The sequence below is a fragment of the Telopea speciosissima genome, chromosome 4, assembly GCF_018873765.1.
Source record: "Telopea speciosissima isolate NSW1024214 ecotype Mountain lineage chromosome 4, Tspe_v1, whole genome shotgun sequence".
NCBI lineage: Eukaryota > Viridiplantae > Streptophyta > Magnoliopsida > Proteales > Proteaceae > Telopea > Telopea speciosissima.
The window spans coordinates 37,246,577-37,267,819 of record NC_057919.1 but is presented as its reverse complement, the minus strand read 5'-3'; positions in this window follow the sequence as shown (position 1 = coordinate 37,267,819).

Sequence of the window (21,243 nt, the reverse complement as noted above, 5' to 3'; positions counted from 1 at the left end):
AGGGATTCCGGATCCAGTATGCACTTCGATTCTCCTTCCCGGCATCAAACAATGAAGCAGAGTACGAAGCACTACTGGCTGGGCTCTGAGTGGCTAAGGCCATCCAAGTAACACACCTATCCATCCGGAGTTACTCTCAACTCGTAGTGAACCAGGTGAATGGAGAATATGAGGCAAAGGACGAGCGAATGGCGGCATACCTAGCACATGCCCGTCATTGATCGAGGGGCTCGTGAAGTTCGAGATGGTTCGCGTTCCCAGGATCGAAAACACCGCTGCTGATGCTCTATCCAAGCTAGCCAATGATGAATTCCGGAACCTGGCAGGGATGGTGTACATTGAAGAACTATATGAACCAACGTACCAAGAGAAGCAGGTTAATGCCATCGAAGAAGGGCCCAGTTGGATGGACCCTATACTCAACTACTTGCAGAATGATGTCTTACCAGAAGACAAGATCGAGGCAAAGAAAATAAGGATGAGAGCTGCAAAGTACACCATCCTGGATGGGGTGCTATACAAGCGGGGCGTCACAGCACCACTACTCCGGTGCCTGGGGCCCAAGGGATCCGAGTACGCCCTGGCAGAAGTCCACTAGGGGATATGCGGCAGCCACATGGAAGGACGAGCCCTAGCCTACAAGGTCCTCCGCCAGGGACTCTATTGGCCACGAATGCAAGAGGAGGCCATACAATATGTCAGGAAGTACGAGCAGTGTTAGTTGTTCGCCCCAGTACCCCATCTACCCGCCACCAAACTGATATCAATCCTCAACCCCATACCCTTTGCCATGTGGGGGATGGACATCCTAGGCGACTTCACGGCAGCATCAGAAAACAGGAAGTACCTGGTCGTTGCCATTGACTACTTCACCAAGTGGGTCGAGGCTAAGCCCTTGGCCAAGATAACAGAGAGTGAAATGGAGAAATTCATCCGCGACGAAGTCACCTACAGATTCGGCATGCCACAAATCCTAGTATCGAACAACGACAAACAGTTCGATAACCCCAAGTTTAAGGCATTCTGTCAGAGCTACAACATCGACTATCGGCCTGTCTCGATAGCTTACCCATAGGCCAATGGTCAGGTGGAGGTGACCAACAGAACATTACTAGAAGGGGTCAAGAAGAGGCTAGAGGGTGCTAAGGGGAAGTGGGTCGAGGAACTACCAAGTGTACTGTGGGCGTACCGGACCACGGTCAGGACACCCACAGGGGAGAGCCCATTCTGCCTGGCATATGGCATAGAGGCATTGGCACCAGTCGAAGTCCTCGCTATGTCCCATCAAGTCATACACTTCAATGAGCGTACCTACGTTGATGGACTACGGGCGAACCTACGTTGATCGAGTCGTACACTTTAACGAGCGTACCTATGTTGATGGACTACGGGCGAACCTAGACTTCATCGATGAAGTCTGAGAGAAAGCACTCCTAAGGAATGTAGCCTACCAGCAATGAACCGCCAAATACTACAACACCAGGGTAAGAGAGAGGTTGTTCCACTAGGTAGACCTGGTCCTGGGAAGGGCCAGTGCTTCCCAGCCAAGGAAAGAAGGAAAGCTATCAGTCAACTGGGAAGGACCATACATAGTCTTCAAGCAGATACGTCCAGGGACCTACCGCCTGAAGACTCAGGAGGGCAAGAAGGTAGAGCGCACTTGGAACTCAGAACACCTAAAGAAGTACTACCAGTAAGAGAAACACTAGCAGCAGTAGGAGTAGCAGAGTCACCAGTCGGCCAAGTAGCAGTAGCAGAGTCGGCAGCCAGTCATGATACACAGTAGATTTGGAATTTCAAGAGGTATTTGAAAATTTTATTTGAAACTTATATTGGGAAATTGGGATACACTTGTCTACTCCTGCTTGTTGGCTGACTACCATCAAGGTCCGCTGACCACCAAGGCGTAATGCCACCGAGGTCCGCTGACCACCAAGGCGTAATGCCACCAAGGTCCGCTGACCACCAAGGCATAATGCCACTAAGGCCCGTAGGCCACCAAGGTATAATGCCACCAAGGTCCGCTGACCACCAAGGCGTAATGCCACCAAGGTCCGCTGACCACCAAGGCGTAATGCCACTAAGGTCCGCTGACCACCAAGGCGTAATGCCACCGAGGTCCGCTGACCACCAAGGCCTTACTAATGCCACCGAGGTCCGCTGACCACCAAGGCGTAAGGCCACCAAGGTCCGCTGACCACCAAGGCATAATGCCATTAAGGCCCGTAGGCCACCAAGGCATACTGCCACCAAGCTTCGCTGACCACCAAGGCATAATGCCACTAAGGCCCGTTGGCCACCAAGGTCCGCTGACCACCAAGGTGTAATGCCACCAAGGTCCAATGACCACCAAGGCATAACGCCACCCAGGACCACTGAACACCAAGGCCCGTAGGCCACCACGGCATAAGGCCACCCAGGCCCAACGACCACCAAGGTCCGACAACCAGTACGGCAGGAGACCACCTGCATCCCTCGACTGCCAGGGACCGAAGACCATCAAGATCCTACGTAGCAAGAAGGCAAGTAGAAGGAAAACAAATCTACTACAAGTGACGAGAATCACAGGTACAACCAAGTTCAAAATCTCAAAGGTTCGCTATTCACAAATATATATAAAATCATGGGGCGTCGACGGGAGGAGTCACGTCGGACCCTGTGGGGGACATCATATCGTCCTCAAGAAGATGAGCCACACTCTCCCTAGGCACGGCCACGCTCTCCTCAAGCAAGGCCACGGTCTCCTCAGGCAAGACTGCACTTGCTCCAAGCACAACAGCATCATCCCCAGTGGGAGCGTGAGTCATCACAGACAGCACCGAGACAAACTCAAAGAATCTCGAGAAATTATAGCCAGGGGTCTCCTTCAAAACATGAGTCGCCAAATCATGGATACCCTCCTCATATACGTCCTGGGTACTCTCGTGGAACAAGTCTATCATCGCCCGAGACCCCCGAAACTCAGCCACAGCTCACTCCCCAGCCACTGACAGCTCAACCTCACGACTCTCCCTCAACGCACGGACCTCCTCCTCCAGGGCACAGACTCTAGTCAAACTCTCGGCCGCCGCAGCAGACGTGACTTGGAGCTCCTCAAACACCACCACAAGCTTCCCAGACGCCACCTCGAGCTCCTCCGACACACTCCGCGCGCGTGCTTTAGCCCTCTCGCGGGCAGTAGTATGCCCCTGAAGCTCCCTCTCCACGTTCCGCAGTGCACGCTTTATCTGGATCTCACGGAAGGCATGACCCTCCAGTCGAAGCATCGCCTCAGTAACACGGTGCTGGACCTATCACCAACATAGCAGACAGTAAACACCCCAAGTACAAGAGAGGCAATGACGTAAAGAGAATGAGAAGAATAACTCACAGAGGCCATGTCATGATAGAGGGTCTGTGCCAGACACGCGTCACTAAGCCCCTGTAGGGCTAAACTCACAACAGGGAGCCTCCCCTTATCCAACCACTCCCGGGGCACGCCCTGCCCAGACAGTGTAGCACCCTCCTCAAGGTCAAAGGAAAGCACCAGCGACAAAGCGACGGGCGGATCGACAGCCGTGCCGACCGAAGAAGAACTCACCCCCTTCCCCTTAGAGGGGGATAGAGTAGAAGGCCTTGGGGGAGCAACAGTGGGAAGCAGAGCAGGAGGTCCCGAAGCAGCAACGACAGAAGAAGAAGAGCATGGAAAAATGACACGTACGTCGGACCTCATCACATTGGAAGAGTCTGGACCAACCCTCCGCTTGGTCCCAGCGACCGCCAGAGAAGGAGCAGGGACCGAGGGAACGTCGACACCAGCAGCTCCAGAACCAGAACCACTCTCAGGAGGAACGATCGAAGACCCCTTCCGCCGCCTGCGGGACCGGTAAACGTTAAGGTCCGACCGTATACTCACTACATAACAACATCAAACTAAGACCATAGGATAAGTCAAACCGCTGACAAATTAGAAGATAAACGTGGATGCAAGCAAAAAAGGAAAAATCTTACCAGGACTCAACTTCCAGAGGCATAAGAAGGCCTCGGAATCCAACTGATGGACGTCAAATGGATCACGTCCCTGGCACTGCCGGAGGGTGTCGAGCTCAAAGTCACTCAGCGAGAGAGGGCGGTTCACACCCTTGATATCAACGGCCTCCCAGGTAGACCGCAACGCACATCGAGGGACCGTAACAAAAAAGAAGCGATCCCTCCAACGCTTCACCGAGTCGGTAATTCCTGCAATAGGATCAAATGTAGCAAGAGCCCCCTTGGGAACACAACCGGTGAAATGGTAACACCCGTCATCTCCCCTCCTCAGCTCATAGAAGTACGAAAATAGGGGAACAGTGGCGGCACACCTCGCCCGGGCAAAAAACACATGCACTCCTAAAATAATCCGCCATGAGTTGGGCGCCACCTGCCCAGGGGTAAGGCACCAATACTCCAAGACCAACTCCACAAAGCGGGAGACGGGAAGACAAAGACCGTAGGTGAAGAAAACACGGTAAAGGCAAACCTCGTCCACTCTATGGGAGTAGGCACGATCGTCAGGACCGAGGACACGAAGAACGATCTCAGGAGAGATATGGAACTCGTGACTGATGGAAGCTAGGTCCGAGGCGGTCAAGACACTAGCAGTCTGGGCCAACATACTGTGAAGGTCCCCAAACGAAGCACGGGGAACCCTACAACCCCTACTAACACCAGAGGCAGAGCCTCTAGGAACCTCCTCCTCCCCATCACTGGCAGGGGGAGAGGGTAGTGACAAGGCAGTACCCGCAGGGGAGGACCCAGACAAAGACCCCCAGGAGACTCAAGCGGGGCCGTGGCCGGATCAGAGTTGTCAGGAGAGGACATGAATGAAGAAGGAGGGATCAAGCTACTTACTCGGAGCAACAAATCTCCAATGCCCGAAGAGGGATGTCAACCTGTAACCACCAACATGTGAACTGATTAGGGAAAGACACCTCAAAAAAAAAAAAAAAAAAAAAAGAAAGAGAGAAAAATGACCAAGAGACCGTGACCGTGACAAGGTGGGCGCGACGATGGCAGGCAGGCGTGACCGTGACCATGACCGTGACAGTGTCCTGGACCATGATCGTGATAGTGGCCTGGACCGTGACCGTGACCGTGACAAGGCGAGCAAGACGAGCGTGACGCACAAGGGGCGCGACGGACGTGACAGAGCGGGCACGACGGGCGTGACCCACAAGGGCCGACGGACGTGACAAAATGGGCGAGACTAGCGTGTCGTATCGTGGGCACGATGGGTGTGACGGATAGGGCGCGATAGGCGTGATAGGTTCGTGGGTGCGACGGGGCACAACGGGAGCGACGAGCGCATCAGACAGGCGGGCACGCGACGGACGCCGGACGGCGACGAATAAGCAAGCCATAAAGCACCACAAAGGCAAGCCACAAGACACCAAGTCCCAAGGCTAATGGGCAAAGGAGGACATGTGACAAACACTTGGGGGGGGCACACCAAGAGAGGGACAAAAAACAAGGTGGAGAGAAGAGCCAAAAGACAAAAAAAAGTGAAAAGAAGAAGACAAGAGGAAAAAAGGAAATGAGTGGAAATGGAAAGTGAATGGGAAAAAGGAGAATGTGTAACTCTATAAAATAAAAATAAAAATAAAAATAAAAAAAGAAAAGGTAAAAAGATGTGAGAGGAGAGGTTTGAACCCACAACCTCTCCCTCACCCCCCAATTCGTAGACCTACCCCTTGAGAGAAATTATTTGCTACCAACCCCCTGGATAATTTACAAGTGTATGGAGGACTCTCTTGAGCACATTGTTCCAAGAGAGTGGGGGGCAAATGATGAACCACAAATCATCCCAACCTATCAGAAGATACCACGTGTCCTGGAACAGCGGGAGATCACCCGGACACCGACAGCATGAGATCCACTGGGGGATCACCCACACTTGGGCGCCACCTAGGGAGTCACCCACACTTGGGCACCACCCACTAGGGCGTCACCCACACTTGGACGTCATCCCCCTTGGGCCAATGTTGACTTGCACATCCTTCCCCCTCAGGCCTTATCCACTGAAGAGTTGGGACCTCGACAGGGTGCAAGTATGAGCTGGACTACATGACCACCACGTCGCCAACAAGATACACACCACCACGAAGGCTCCGGGCCCTCACCTACCACTTATGTAACCTAGATGGACTCAAGCACCAGGGACCCTATCTACCAGGTAGAAGGATCTATCCGTTAAGAAGCACAACCCTACTGGGACACTAAGTCTCACGAGAAGACATCCAACCAGGGAGGAGCCCTGCTACTCAGGGACTCTATCCACTCCGTGGCTCACTCTTCCATCTACGAAGAAGACTCCACATCAACTAGGGACTCTCCACTCCGCCATGCACCGCTATAAAAGAGGAGGTATCTCACACCCTCAATCCATCTTGAATAATCTCTATTCATCTGTTTGCTCAGGAGATCTCACTTTGGCATCGGAGAGCCCTAGGCCAGAACCACACCGGTTCTCTCTAGTGACCTCCTAGTCCTTTTGCAGGTGACGGCACTCGCAGGACCGCTCGACGATTTCTTGACGCAACACTCTCTATGGGGGGAAAAAAACTAAACATATACAAAGGGGGATCACTTTGTGGGTGGAGGCTGGTGCAGAGAGTTTTTTCAAGTTTAATAAAAAATCTTTGATTCTCTTGGGTGGATATAGGCATTCCTCCCAAACCATTTTATAGAAAAAAATGAAAAAATAAATAAATAGTGGTTTTTTGTTGTTTAGGGTTCTTACTCATTTTCTTTATTTTGAATATATCAAGTGGATATAGGCATTCTCTTTGGAAGTTCTATCTTGTGTTGATCATCTGAGGTTAAAGTGTGTATAGTTACAGGCTTGAAGAAGAAGAAGTCATTTGCTATCATGGAGCTTGTGTAACTCATTATACTGTGTGTACTTGTGGAGAAAATCATTGACATGTGTGGCCTGGGTAGGAAATCCTTAGCATGTGTGTCTCAGTTGCTCAATCCAAAGAATTGCGATTTAGTGGTGAAGGGCTTGATTCCTACTAGTAAAATAGATCCTAAATAGTGGATTAAATCCTTGGTTTGTGATCAAAGTAGGGGATGTAAGATCAATTGGATCCTAACTACTTTAAATTGGTTGTGTGTATCTTTGTCTCCCTCTCCAATCTCTCTCTTGCACATACTTTACTCCAAGCATCTGGTAATACCACTAATGGCACTCAATATGTTTGTTGCTTATTTATTTTTTATGTTTTTCCGTTGTGTGATTATTGAAATGTTTTTGGGTTTATATTATATATTGTTTAAATTAATTACAACCCAATTCACGTCCCTCTTGGGTTGTATTCGATCCAACAACGACATTAAGAGCTACAAGAAGAAGGTCAAAAGCCTAAAAAAGGAGCTCTACAAGAGTGAGTCTGACAAAGAGTCTTAGACTTTCCTTTTTGTTTCTGTAATTTTTGTAACTAACAATTGGATGTAACTTGACAGTTTCTTCTTGGAAAGCTAGCCTCCTCTCTTTTGCAGGAAGATGAGTGTTGATCCAATCAGTCCTGACATCCACCCCATCCTTTTACATGTCTCATTTTCTCCTCCCACAAAGAACTTGTAAGGACTTGGACAGCATCTATCTAAGTTTCTGGAATAATGACCCCAGTGAAAAAAAAAATGCCATTTAATTGGGTGGGATACAATCTGCAAGCAGTAGCCTTTGGAGGCCTAGGATTGCGAAAATCCATGGTCCATAACAAAGCTCTAATACTCAAACTAGGCTGGAGATTGCTATCTGAACCCTCTTCTGTTTGGACCAGAGTTTTGAAGGCTAAACACTTCCTTAGATCTTCTATTTTTAACCCAAAGACTATCCACAAAAAAAGGTCTTAGACTTGGAACAAAATTGCCAAGGTGCTTCCAAACTTGAAGCGCATAACTTATCGCCTCATAGGGAATGGTAAGTCTGCCTCATGCTGGTATGATCCGTGGAGTCCATCCACATCAGCTAACTTCTCCCCCCAGGTTATTAATCCTTCCCCTAATTTTACATTTGTCTGTGAGTTAATGCATAATAATGCCTGGGATCGTTTAAAGTTGCTTGCTTGTTTCCAACCTTCATCTGTGCATGCCATTCTTAGACTTAATTTCTCACAGAATGAAGATTCTTGGAGATGTACTTTAACTAACAATGGATGTTTCTCCACAAAGAAGGATGGCCGTTTCATTTCCAGCTCTAGTCCTCTCAACCCATTGATATCCAAGTGGTGGAAGTTTTTTTGGAAACTAAACATTCACCCCCGTTTTAAAATTTTTTTTTTGATGTGTTTTAAATGCAGGAATCCCTATCAGAGGCACCCTTTCCAAATGGATGGCCGTCGAGCCTCAATGTGTTCTTTGTGGCTCTTGTGTTGAGTCCATCTGGCATCTATTCTTATCTTGTGATTGGACTAAGCGTGTCTGGGCTTCTGGTCCTCTTGGACTGAGAACTGAGCATTTCTTTGCCCCATCTTTCCTCCACCTTGTTGCATCTTTGCCTGGCTCCCTTGATTTGGATAATAGTTCGTTAATTTGGTTTTTTTCTGTTTTCATTATCACTTGTTACTTTATATGGAATGTAAGGAACAAAGTTATCATGTGCAATGTTAAAGTTGACCCTTTGTTGGTCATCAAGAAGGTATTAAGATGGATGTCAGATTTAGATATTACTCCCCCCGCAAGGAATTCGGTCATTACCCATTCAACCCCTTTAGTACAAACTGTCCCTAACTTTGCTAACTTTAATTTGGACATATCTGATTTGTTGGTCGCAGGAATTTATGAATCAGATCTTAATTTAACAACGTTGACTTATTATATTTTGATAGATGGTCAGAGTGTCCTAATAGATGCAGGTAGACTTACAACACAGGATGCAGTAGAGGCGGAGCTTTTTGGACTTTGGCAAGGATGGGAGAGGGCAAAGAGAGAGAACATCAATCTTAGGCAGATCTGGTTATGCAATAGGAAACTTTTTTATTTTCTAACTTTTCAATCCCCATCCCCTCTACCCTGGAACATCATATCTCTGTTTTTTGGCCTAGAAGAGGCTACCGAAAACTTTTCTACTATAGTTTTTCAATTGTATAGGCAGCATAGACCTGATGGCAAACGGATGTACACAACCCCTTAACTTGTTTAATACAATCTTTATTTTCATAATAAAAAATAAAAAAAAAACTTGAGAGTTTCACTTTAATGAAATTTTGATTGACTGATATCACAATCTTTTGCTTTCTCCTTTTTATTATGATGAATGGACGCATTTGAGTAGTTTGTGCTTTGATTTTTATCCATTCTTGTTATATGGATAGTTGATGCAATGAATACGCTCAATGGCCAGGAATAAGAGGGGTTTAGTCCCACATCAATCGGGTAGTGTGCGGCAGTTTGTCTTATGACCTTGGAAGGGCCTCCCCACCCTAAAGCCCGAGCTTTTGGGTTGGACGTCATTAAGTGGTATTAAAGCATGTGGGGGTCTATGGCCCAAAGCTGGGGGAGTTGATTCAATGAATGCACTCCATGGCTAGGAATGGGAGGGGTTTAGTCCCACATCAGTCGGGCAGTGTGCAGTAGTTTGGCTTATGACTTTGGAAAGGCCTCTCCACCCTAAAGCTCGGGCTTTTGGGTTGGACGTCATTAAGTGGTATCAAAGCGGGTTGTTCGTGCACCGGCCATGTGGGGCCCATGGCCCAAAGCTGGGGGGGAGTTGATGCAGTGAATGTGCTTCATGGTTAGGAATGGGAGAAGTTTAGTCCCACATCAGTCAGGCAGTGTGCGACAGTTTGGCTTATGACCTTGAAAGGGCATCTCCACCCTAAAGCTTGGCTTTTAGGTTGGATGTCATTTATACCCACAAGTGTTTTTTCTTTTTCTTTTTTTCAAAAGAACCCTAATTCAGGACCATTTTGCTACAATAAAAGGGTGATACCAACGTCGGATTAAATATTTCTAACGTCGGATGATTCTCTATCAACACCGGGTGGCGATCTACTAGCATTGGCTAAATCATATTAGAAAAGGGTGACACCAATGTCGGATGAAATATTTCTAACGTCTGATGATTCTCTATCAACATCGGGTGGTGATCTACTAGCATTAGCTCAATCATATTATACTCCATACAGATGGCAATAAATGTTGGGATCTCTTGGTGATTCATATACTTGACAACCAGCATTGAATGGTCCTTGGCCAACGTCAATTACTCACTAACCGACATCAGTGTAGACCTTTTTATGTCAGACATAACTAATTTGGTGTCAAGACCTATCAATGATCCTTCACATAGACATCTGACATTGGGTGAGTTTTTTCGGAATCAATTGAAACCTCGCCGACGTAGATTAATCCACTTTTCATATTAAGAGTGCATTGGATGTCAGGATTCCATAATAGAGGCTGCCAACATTTTGGAGGTCTTGGCTAACATGTGATGGCTTGAGGCCGACGTCGGAAGTGTGTATCATCTGATGCAATAAATACACACCCCTTGGTGTAATTTTTTTCACCCTAGAGGACCCTCAAGACGATTAATTGAGTCTGACACTGCTCTCAAATATTACATGGTAGAAAATGACTGTTTTCCTCTGGTGTGACTTGGGTTTCGAAACCTTATCAGAATTGATCGAAACTTCTACGATAACTCTATTTTATCATTTCAAGCCCGAATCTAGCCTTGGTTCAAAGATGACACTCTTTGGCCATCGTTTCCTATGAATTACTGTTATGTGGGTCCCCTGCTTTGAATACACTTTTGACTATGTTGCTAGCCAAATTTGTATCTAATCTCTACATCATTGGATAGTAATCAAAATAACCTTTCCAACAATATATGGCTCGTCAAAATTTGACAATCAGATCTCCAGATATTATCATCAGAAAATCGACTAATAAAGCCAATTTTGAATAAATATAAGTGTGTATAGGGGGATGATAGTAATTTCCCCTAATTTCCCCTTATAAGATTAATCAATGTATTGCTTTAATAGTAATTGTCATTGGTGTGCTTTACTTAATAGTATTGGTTTATGTTTTATTGTCTGTTAATTCTCTAGTTGTAACTCCCTGTGATGATCCTTCTCCATCGGCATCTGGGTGTTCTAAAGTTGAATCTAGTCCTACTTCTGTCTATGTCCAAAACCGAGTCTAATTACTCCTACATGCCTAAGTCGTCTGTTCCTACGTGTCCAACTTCTGAGTTGCCTCTTGACTCTCACCAACGGAAGCATCAAACTTGTGAACCATCTTCTACTCTTGAAAAATTCAAAGTCTTTTGATGGTTCTCATTAGATCTACTCTCTCGGTCTAACCCTATACCTCATAATTCTTCCAACCCTATAACCCTGATGTATGAAATGATGACGGAGGAGGATTCACATCATTCCTCCATGAAGAATCGATTGGCGAAAATTAGCAATGCTTCGAGATGAGGTGCAAAGGTTGTGTTGTAGGAGACCCGATCCTTCGTTCGGTAATATCTTCCATTTTTTATTTCCTGAACTTCATGCCTTTCAATGTGTTTTTTACTGTCTATTGGAGTGTTTGTTTGCGATTTTTCTTATTGACTAGATATGCATGTGATAGAGATTTAAGGTGGGGGTTGTTTTCCTTCTCTATCTTTATTTGCTTGGTAAGGGGTTTTGTGTGGGCACATATGTTGTTTGCTACTCTGTGGGTGTGTTTTCAATTCTGTTTGTCCTGGTTTCGGTTTTCGGTCCAATTTGAATTTGACACCCTTAGGTGTTGTGCTTGTATTATTCCCATAAGACGCGAACTAAAACTAATAGGTGTAGGGATGAAACTGGGTCGGGTTGAGCCAGGTTTTTTAAAATCCTAGTCCAACCCTGAGTCCTCTTAGCTCAATCTAAGCCCAACCCGGCCCTAGGTGGGGCTAAGATATCTCAACCCACGCCCAACCCTGTCGGACTCAGCCCAGCCCAGCCCAGCCCGGCCCTAATTGACACTAATTTTTGCTAGGGCCTGGTTGGCTCTGACTTGCCCTATTTTTTTGACATTTACATTGTCCTATGCATTAAATAAATGAGACGCATGTGATTGGGTATTGGTTTGTTTCATATTCAATTGACTATTAGATTATTCTTTAGGTTAAAAAACTTAGCTCAATCTTAAAATTATAAATAATTTTCGTTCAATAGATAATCAGCCTTTTTTTGGTGAACCAATACATAATTAGATACTAAACAATAAATTGTAAAGTATAACCTAACACAGGGTCAAACCGAGCTAGGCTGGGCTTAGCCCAAGGCCTCAACCTTAACCCCACCAGACCCTGACCCTGACCCAAGGCCTAAAAATTTCAACCCTAAACCTCCTCAAGGTTGAAAAATCCAACCAAGCCCTATTCAGGCTCAAGACGGGCCCAGGCCAACAAGGCCAAACTTACACCCTTAAATAGGTGGAGGTGTGATAGGTATAATGATGTTTATGACTTTGTATCTTCTCTGTTATTTTAATTTGGACTAAGTTTCCCTCCACCCATAGTGGTCCACCCACCATCCTAGGGTTCACAAACCCCTCCTAGGATTTTAATATGTTCTAAAATACCCTCCTGATACCCTTTCCAGCCCTCTCCCGCCCACGGTGAATGGGATCCCATTCACTGTGAGTAGGTGGAGGGAATCTCGGTCCAATTTAATTTTATCTTCTGTTATTGAGTAAATTACTTGTACACCCCCTTAGGTTTGTCCCGTTGACTTGTACACCCCTTACTTTTTAAAATCTTACTTCCAGATCCCCTAAGACTTACGGTGTTAGTTAGGTGTTAGTTTTACAATGTAAAAGAACAAAATAGTCTTTGTACATTTTCTTCCAAATTAGCCAAAGCTAAAAATGACTGTTGTACCCTTATTACATCTCCAACCTTGAAATAACAATTTAAGGCTCGAGATTAGAAAGTAACGTTGGAAAGAAGAACACTGCAACTCAGTGGTGATGAAGCTTCTGCATCTCAGTGGTGATTTTTCTCCCCAAGCTGTCTCATCAGGTCTCAAAACGTCTAACCATGGATTCAACGACGATCCTCTTTGAGAATCCACAAGACGAAATGATTTCTATGATTTTTTTTCAAGCACATTTGAGCTTTGGTAAGGCCATGGATTTTACCAGAGGTTGAAGAAAAACTTACCTGATTCGAAGGCTTGAAGAATGAAACCAACGCCAATGTTGTTGCCAAATTAAAGGTTTTTTAATCCGGCTTCTCTCAAGCTCTGTTGGCCATTCGAACTATGTAACATAGGATTTTTGTGGCTCGCGAGAGATCGAAAAATATAAATATGAACATAGAACAATAGAAAAAGGTGAAACAGGTCGAGGATTTTTTTCCCCTAAGAAACCACAAGAAACACTACCAATGTTATTGGAAACTCGGGTTATTAGTTGAATCAAATCAAACCTAGATCTTTCGGATTGCGAGATGGGTCTCAAAGGTTTAGTAGTAGGAGGGATCGCTTCGATTATTGTAGGGGGTTCAACCCACCCACTCGACTTCATCAAGGTCCACATGCAACTCCAGCCTCCAGGGAGAGTCCCATGTCCGCAATTCAGACTCTCCGTCCAACTTTCGCCTTCAATGCCTCATCTTCAGCCGCCACTCCAGGCGTCATAAACGTTCCACCGCCATTTTCACCACCAAGAATGGACTCCATCGCCATTGGCATCAAGATCGTCCTAACTAAAGGTGTCACCGCCCTCTTTTCCGGTGTCTTTGCAACCGTCCTCCACCAAATACTCTACTCCACCTCTCTAATTTATCCAAAAGCGTATTATAGTAAACTCCTATCTCCATAAGGGTATTTTGGTATTTTACAAATTTATGACTTGCTGACATCATCATTTAACAAGTGCAACCTAACGGAATGGGTATTCTGTTAGTCCCAGAGGGTTTGAAAGTAAGGTTTTAAAAAGCAGGGGATGTATAAATGGTTTACTCTTTGTTATTTCATCCAAAAAAACAAAAAAGCTTGACACGAATAGCAAGGAAGACATTGATATTCATGATGTATTTGAAAGTTTTAAGTCTTATCTTAATGTTTCTTCAAATCCATCCCAACTCAAAAAACTATTAACATGGATTTCAGAAAAAGAACCCATATATCGCACTCTATCTTTGTTAATAACCATTAACCATGGAACTAAGAGCATGCTTGTATCATAAGAAACAAATTTATCAACCTTAAGACAACTATCACAATCACAATCACCATTCACCACATTCAATGTAGCATAACTTGGTCTAAACCGGGTGCTGTTTCTTGTCGCCGTCATCCTCTAGAACCCATAAGGATGTAGAACCAAACAGGTACGTGTTGGGGATGAACGTTGAGTGCGCAAGTTACAGTGATTCCTTCAACCCCACCAAAGTTGATGGTTGTTCGATGATTACACGGTTGTTCGAATATCAGTAGTTTAATCTTCTTGAATTCCTCCCTTGTCACATCCATTGAAATGTTGCAAGGTTCGTTAAGCTCGTAATTGAATGCAACCCAATGCAATCCCCTTCTTCTTGCAAAAACAGGATGAGCAAATCTTTGTAACCTACAGACCCAATTCCCTCCAACATCTCAATGATCCATTGAAAGTGTGTAACCCCACCAACTATCATCAGTCAAGGTGAACACCATGCAGTTGCAACCATTATGTCCAAAACCAAAAACCAACTTAAAACCTTATACTGTCGGATTTTAGGGTCATAGGCTAACCCAAAGACCCCAAACCATTGGGATGGAGGAATGGGAAGCTTAAGGGAACGTCTAATGATGGGATTACAAACATAATAGTACCCATAATATCTTTGCTCGAAGATCCTTTCTACATTTACAAGATGCCCTCAGAGATAGAAAGGCATCCTCTTCCTCCAAGCACTTTCCTAAGCACATTTCAAACTCTTCGTTGGTTTCAGAGTTCAAGAAGGAAAAACTATGTTTCTGGGGGCTTGAGATTTCCATCTACGGAGGTGGGCTTGCACGAACCATTGAACTGCAATAGTATCACACCAGAGCTTGCAGACACACCTGAATCTAACAATAGACTTTGGCTAGTACTCAAGGAAGAATTTCTCCAAAGATTATTTCTTGAGGCAGTGAAGTCATGTGTAATCCTTCTCTTGTTGATTACAGAAAGGAAAACAGTTTGTTTGTTATGTTTGTCATCTTTGTAATCCTTCCTATTTTAACTTCTACTACTACTGGGAAGGCATGAGTGCATGACTCATGAGCAATGCATGTGTAACATGCCTGATCAATCCAAATATGCCTCATGTTAGATCTATCTCATCAGTAACTACAAGTAACAGGCATGGGTGATGATGCCCTAATTAGGCAAATCAAGTGACCTTTTTTTTTTTTCATCTTTCATGTGTGTTTTTAGTAAACATATCTCACTCTCCAGATTTTTCTTTTGGCCATAGAAGTGGTCAAAAACAATGAGGTCTTGCCCTCATGGTGAAGCCTTCAAGAGGCTGTAACCCTGGGTATAATACCGAGTTTATCCACTGGTTTTGCTAATAAGAATTTTATAAGGCATGTTCGGGATCATCGAAAGCTCTGGTTTAACATATTTTAAATTCTCACTCTGAATAAATAATAAGCTTCTCTTTACACCCTCAAGAATCTGAACAGCTGTGAGATACCTGATTCACATTGGATGATGAAGACAGTCCAACATTACTATAGGAGTTGGATATGTTATTTACATAATTTGATTCTCATGACTAATTGCAATTCAGATCTCCAACTAAACTTGTGTGGATTCTGATTAATCATGGGAGGTTAGTATGTTATTTGGAATCTAATCTAACAATTATGTTAAGCATTATCTTAAATCGTCAAGAAACAAACCTGAGTAAAAGGGAGTTTTTAACTCTCACAATCCAAACGTAACACAAGAAATTGCCCTTCACTCCATCCTGCCTTCACAGTCCACATGCAAAGCTGATCTTCCAATCCTTCGATAATTAGGTTAGGCACAAGTACCTCACCAACCCCCAGCCCTCCCCCTCAAACAAACAAAAAAAGGGTTATTAGCCTATAGATTGGCCTTGTGACAAGTCTACACTCCATCTCAACCATAAGAGGCCCATCTGCCCAAAAGTGACTTTTAAACCATTTCTCAAAGATTTACATAGCCATGTAGCAAAAAAATGTTCGCACTGAAACTAAACAAGTTAGATGGTGACATAGCATAGCCATATAGGTATAAAGGAAAACTCACCCCTAACTCAGCTGACGGGTATTTGGTCATCAGACTCCAGTAAGCTGACCTGACTGAATTCTGAGCAGGTTACATTGTCTCTGTCATTGGTATGGGAAATCTTACTTCTCAAAGCTCCAGGAAAATAAAGTAACCATAATGAGTTGTCCTCAGTTTATTTAGATTCATATCAATAAATTAACATGCTCAATGGGACTAAAATGATTACAAAGTCAAAAAAAAAAAATCACAGAATATAAATTTACATAGAGCCACAGAAAATTACCTCTCTTTCTTTGATTTCACAGGAATTCCCTTGTACATGTTTACCCGTTCCTTTAATGCATCTCGACGGGGACGTGCTATCTTATTGTTAGGATCAAAAAGGAGCACTTCTTCAAATGCCTTCAGGGCAGATTTTAAATCTTTCTTTGTTTCATAGGCATCACCAAGGTTATTCCAAGCTATTACATACCCTGGTTGGAGGTTCACAGCATTCTCAAACTGAGTTATACCCTTTTCAAGCTTTCCATCGCGAACATAGCTGACACCGAGGGCATTGTAAACCTAATCAAATGGTAAAGAGACAGAAATTCGTTAGCATGGCACAAAGACACAGTCCAACCAAGGAGTAAAACAACGAACCCTGCCAATGAAATGAGCAGGCAATTAAAACGTAGATGGCATAAGCTACTTCAGATTTTCTTGTATGTTGTGTCTTGTTTAACAACGAAAAATACTGGAAATAGAACTAAAGCATGAACTAGAGAACCAAAAATGAGAATTTGTACCTGTTGTCAGAGATATGAGGCATCATAAATGCCATAACTTAAAGATCCTGGATACAAAACCCATTTTATATATTCTCAATTACAGAAAATAAATAAGATATTAATAAATACCTAAGAAAAGGTCCATTCCATCCAGATTTGTAGAATGGCTCCTGTTGGAAATGCATTCATGTTTGCTAAATAAAAAAATAGGGAAAATTACATGATTATCTACATTTGAGTTTCTCCTTACTAAACTAGCCTATCATTGTTTGGGTTTACAAAATTAGCCAAAATAGTAACCTTCACTCCATCAAAATATATTTAACCATTTTTAACCCCAAACTACCCTCCAACTCCTCCTTCTCCGATCACTCTTTCCTGAAATCACCTCGCCCAACTCTGCAATGCCCCACCCCTACCCGGCCCTCACCCCCTGTTATTCACTCCTACCGCCGTTCTGCAATCCCGCCCCACCTCCTGCAATTTCCGTCCCAACTCCCGCCCACACCACGACCCTGCCCCTGCTTCCTCACATCGCCCCCACCCGGTGCTTCTTTAAATAATTGTGGGGCTCTTATTGCTCCTACATTCCTCACCGAAACGACCAAAGTAGAGCCCCAAAACCATTAAAACCATCTATTATGGTCATCACAGGGGCGGATTTCAGAACCTACAAATCAGTTTTCATGGAGGTGCTTCTGCAGCCTGGGGAAAGAGCCTCAACCTCTTATTTTCCTTCATCCCCTAATTGATTCGTGATGGTATTTTTCATCCTCCCTGTTTTGGTTTTTATTTGTTTGTTTGTTTTTCACCTCCTCTAACTAGCTTGTGAATTTGCAAGCCATGTTGTAGATTCTGGAAGGTCGCAGACGTATCAGGCCCAGTTCTGTATACTTCACTCTCTGTTCGGTATACTTGGTCCCCTGCTCTGCAAACTTGCTCAATCGATCAGTAAAGAAGCTCCTGAGCATTCTGGGACCGCTCATTCCCATGATTTCAATGTTAGGTTTCAAGCAGTTGGGAAAGGCATCCAATTCAACATAAATAATCCAGATGTGAGATTCATGGTTGAAAGTGGAAGTTCGTCTACCTGCAAACCTCATATTCATACGGTAGATATGGGTGTCCAGTTGAATGAAAACAGGGGACTATCCACCGGTCGGTGGCCTCAGGTTCCCACCCCATCATTTGGGATTCCAACCCCCCCTTCTCCATGTCTCTCATCCACCACACCTTTCAGCAGCAAACAACGGAGCAGCTGTGAAGGTCCGATTTTGACAAATTAGGGGTAGATTCTGGTATGCTTCTAATTGTATGGAGGATGGGAGGGAATCAGGGAAGAGAGTGGTGAGAAGGAAATGGGGTTTGAAGAGAGTGGGTTACGAGCTCACAGCGAAGGGAAGGGCTGAGGTCGGCGGTCATGGTATGATCGAGAGGAGGAAAAGGCAAGGGATAAAATGTCAAATAAATATATGCCGGTGAGGGTGGGCTACTGTTTTGATTATTTTTGTAATACTTAAACTCGATCTGTCTAGTTCCATTAAGCTAAACATTGAGTGGTTAAATCATCTGTAAACCTAAAACCCAATGAATCTTTTCTCATCTTGTGGATCACATACATTAGGATTACAATGTCAAGAGGTGATCAATTTGGAGGGACAATTTACCTTCGAATTTATTGACTAAATGGAAATCCAGAAAACAATTATTAACAATAGCATCAAGCTTACAGGGAGGCTAGATAAGCTCATCTGGATGCTTGCTCCGGATGGAATATTCTCTTTTAAGTTTGTTTGGAATGAAGTGAGATCTCAGGCGGCATGGTTCTCGTACTCTCAATGGATTTGGAATTGTAGCCTCCCACCCAAAATTGGTTTTTTTAGTCGCGATCCTTAATGGTCAAATCCCAACAGACAATGCATTGATGAGGATAGGAATTCCTTTAATTTCCAATTGCTGTTGTTGTGGGAATCTTTGGAGGGAACGGCTTATCACCGCTTGTTGGCAAGTGGAAACAACTTCTAAGGTATGGGCTTTTTTGGTCAATTAATGGATGTGACCATTATTAACTCTCGTGACATAGAATTTTATTCTAGATTGAGAATGCAAACCACAAGGGGGTGTGTAGATTTATCAAGGGTTTACTACCTTCATTATTCTATGGGAATTATGGCGGGAGAGAAATTTGAGAAGACATGGAGAGGATCCTCGTAAGGCTGCCAAGATCATTAAATATATTTTTATTTGGATCTCAGATTTGCAGATCCACCTAATGGTTGCAAAAGGCCTGGTGTAAGGACAATGACATGGCGGGGGATCACCGCACGTCCCTCCACCTCGTCCCTCTTTTGGGGGAGAAGAGAGAGAGGGGTGGATTGGATATGTGATGCATTGGGAGTCGCCACCTAGAGGAAGGTCTAGAACCCATGATGTAAATGTAATGACTCTCATGCTATGCCCTTCTGGGGACAAATGGTCCATTAGTCTGGATACGGGTCAAGTAACGGTCCGGGAAAGGAATTAGGCACCCCAGTCTTCCCGGACTTGTTGATCGTTCTATTGCTAGGCATTATGGAATGAAAAACATGCTTTAACAGTGTATAAGATGTAGGTAAAATGCAAGAAAGTAAAATACAAGGAGGGTGAAGGGAACACATACCCGGAGGTTCGGCTGCAAGGTAAGGGTTAGTATACAGGAAAGTAAAATTAAGGACTCATGAACCTAAATAACCTAAACATGATTGACTCTAGGCTAAATGTGATGACATGATACATGCATGTAAATAAAGATATTATTTTAATATATATGCATGGGGAAACATAAGAATGAAGCAAGAAGAAAGAGATAGACAATCAAAAGGTACTCGCTCGACAAGGAGAAGGTTTGGCTTGATGTTGATAGAAGGTAGGTTCAGTGTCGACTTGGGGCCTTTGAGTGTCGAGGTAGGTTCTAGTGTTGATGGGCATGGCTTGAGTGGTTTGGACTAGGTTTTTGAGTTGGGCCGTGCTGGTTCTAATGGGTATGGGTCGGGCTAGCCTTTCCAGGGGTTCTTGGAGGGCTTGGAGGCTCGATTCGGACTCCGATAAGGGGAAAGGACGATCAATAAATGGATTCGGGAAATGCACACGACGCTACATCTACGATACATCGGCTCTAGGCCTTGGAGGGTGCTCATCATCATTACGAAAAACCTCCGGGAGGAAAGACAAAATATGGTGGCTACAGAATGCCCCTCTCGTGGATCGAGACGTGCACGCTTGAAGGTCAAAGAAGTTATTTTGCGAACACTTCGCCTCATTAGATAGAGCAAAAACTCATAAGTACCTTGCTCGAGACACTGGAGTGTGCGGGATAGAGGTGTACGTGCGTAGGTGGCTCCATCGTTTAAACTATAGTAATGCTCTGGCGCCAATAGTAAAAACTATGCGGCCGGGGTGACGAGTTTGGCCGATAATGCGGGCTCTTTCTCTGGGGTTGTAAATAGTATCTACCATTGGTATGGGCATACTGGGAATATTACCATTGATAAGGCAAGGTGCGTGAAGATTGCCAATAGTTCAGCACTTTGGGGAGTAATCACCGTTGATAGGGCACGGTGTACTTGTAGGCCGATAGTTCGGGCACTTCGGGGATTAATTCATCATTGATAGGGCATGTTGTAGGGGTAATTTTATAATTACAATGGATGGTGTGCAACTCGACCATGGTGAGGGTAGTGTAGTAAGTTTTCCAATGTAGGGCGTACACGATATGCTATTGTAATCCCAAGTTGGTAATCGTTGATTGTGCGGGCGTGATTGGAGATTGAGAACCTTGCCTCGATTGAAGGCACGGGCCATGTGTAAGGTGAGCATTGGTGTACTAGGGGTACTAAGTCACCATGGGGGTGGATTCACTTGCTCCAAACTTGAAAATTGGTGGCAAAATGTGCAATTCGATATTGAAGAAGGATTCTTTGACAGTGAGAGCCCGCATCGACATCAAAGTTTTTTGCTCGACAGGGCATCGATGTCGAGGGATACCTTGTTCGATGTTGATTCTAGGCAAAATTTTCTGTTAAGAAGATGAAGAGTCACTCTTTGTTTCCATTTCAAACTCTTATCTTTCTGGATTTGTAGGGCTCTAAAGTAGATTTTGCACCAATTTAGGTCGTGTGAGACCTAGAGTGGATCAAATCATGCATATTAGGGCTTCAATCGATCATGCTTCCTTCCTCTCTGTTTCCATCCGTGTGGATTT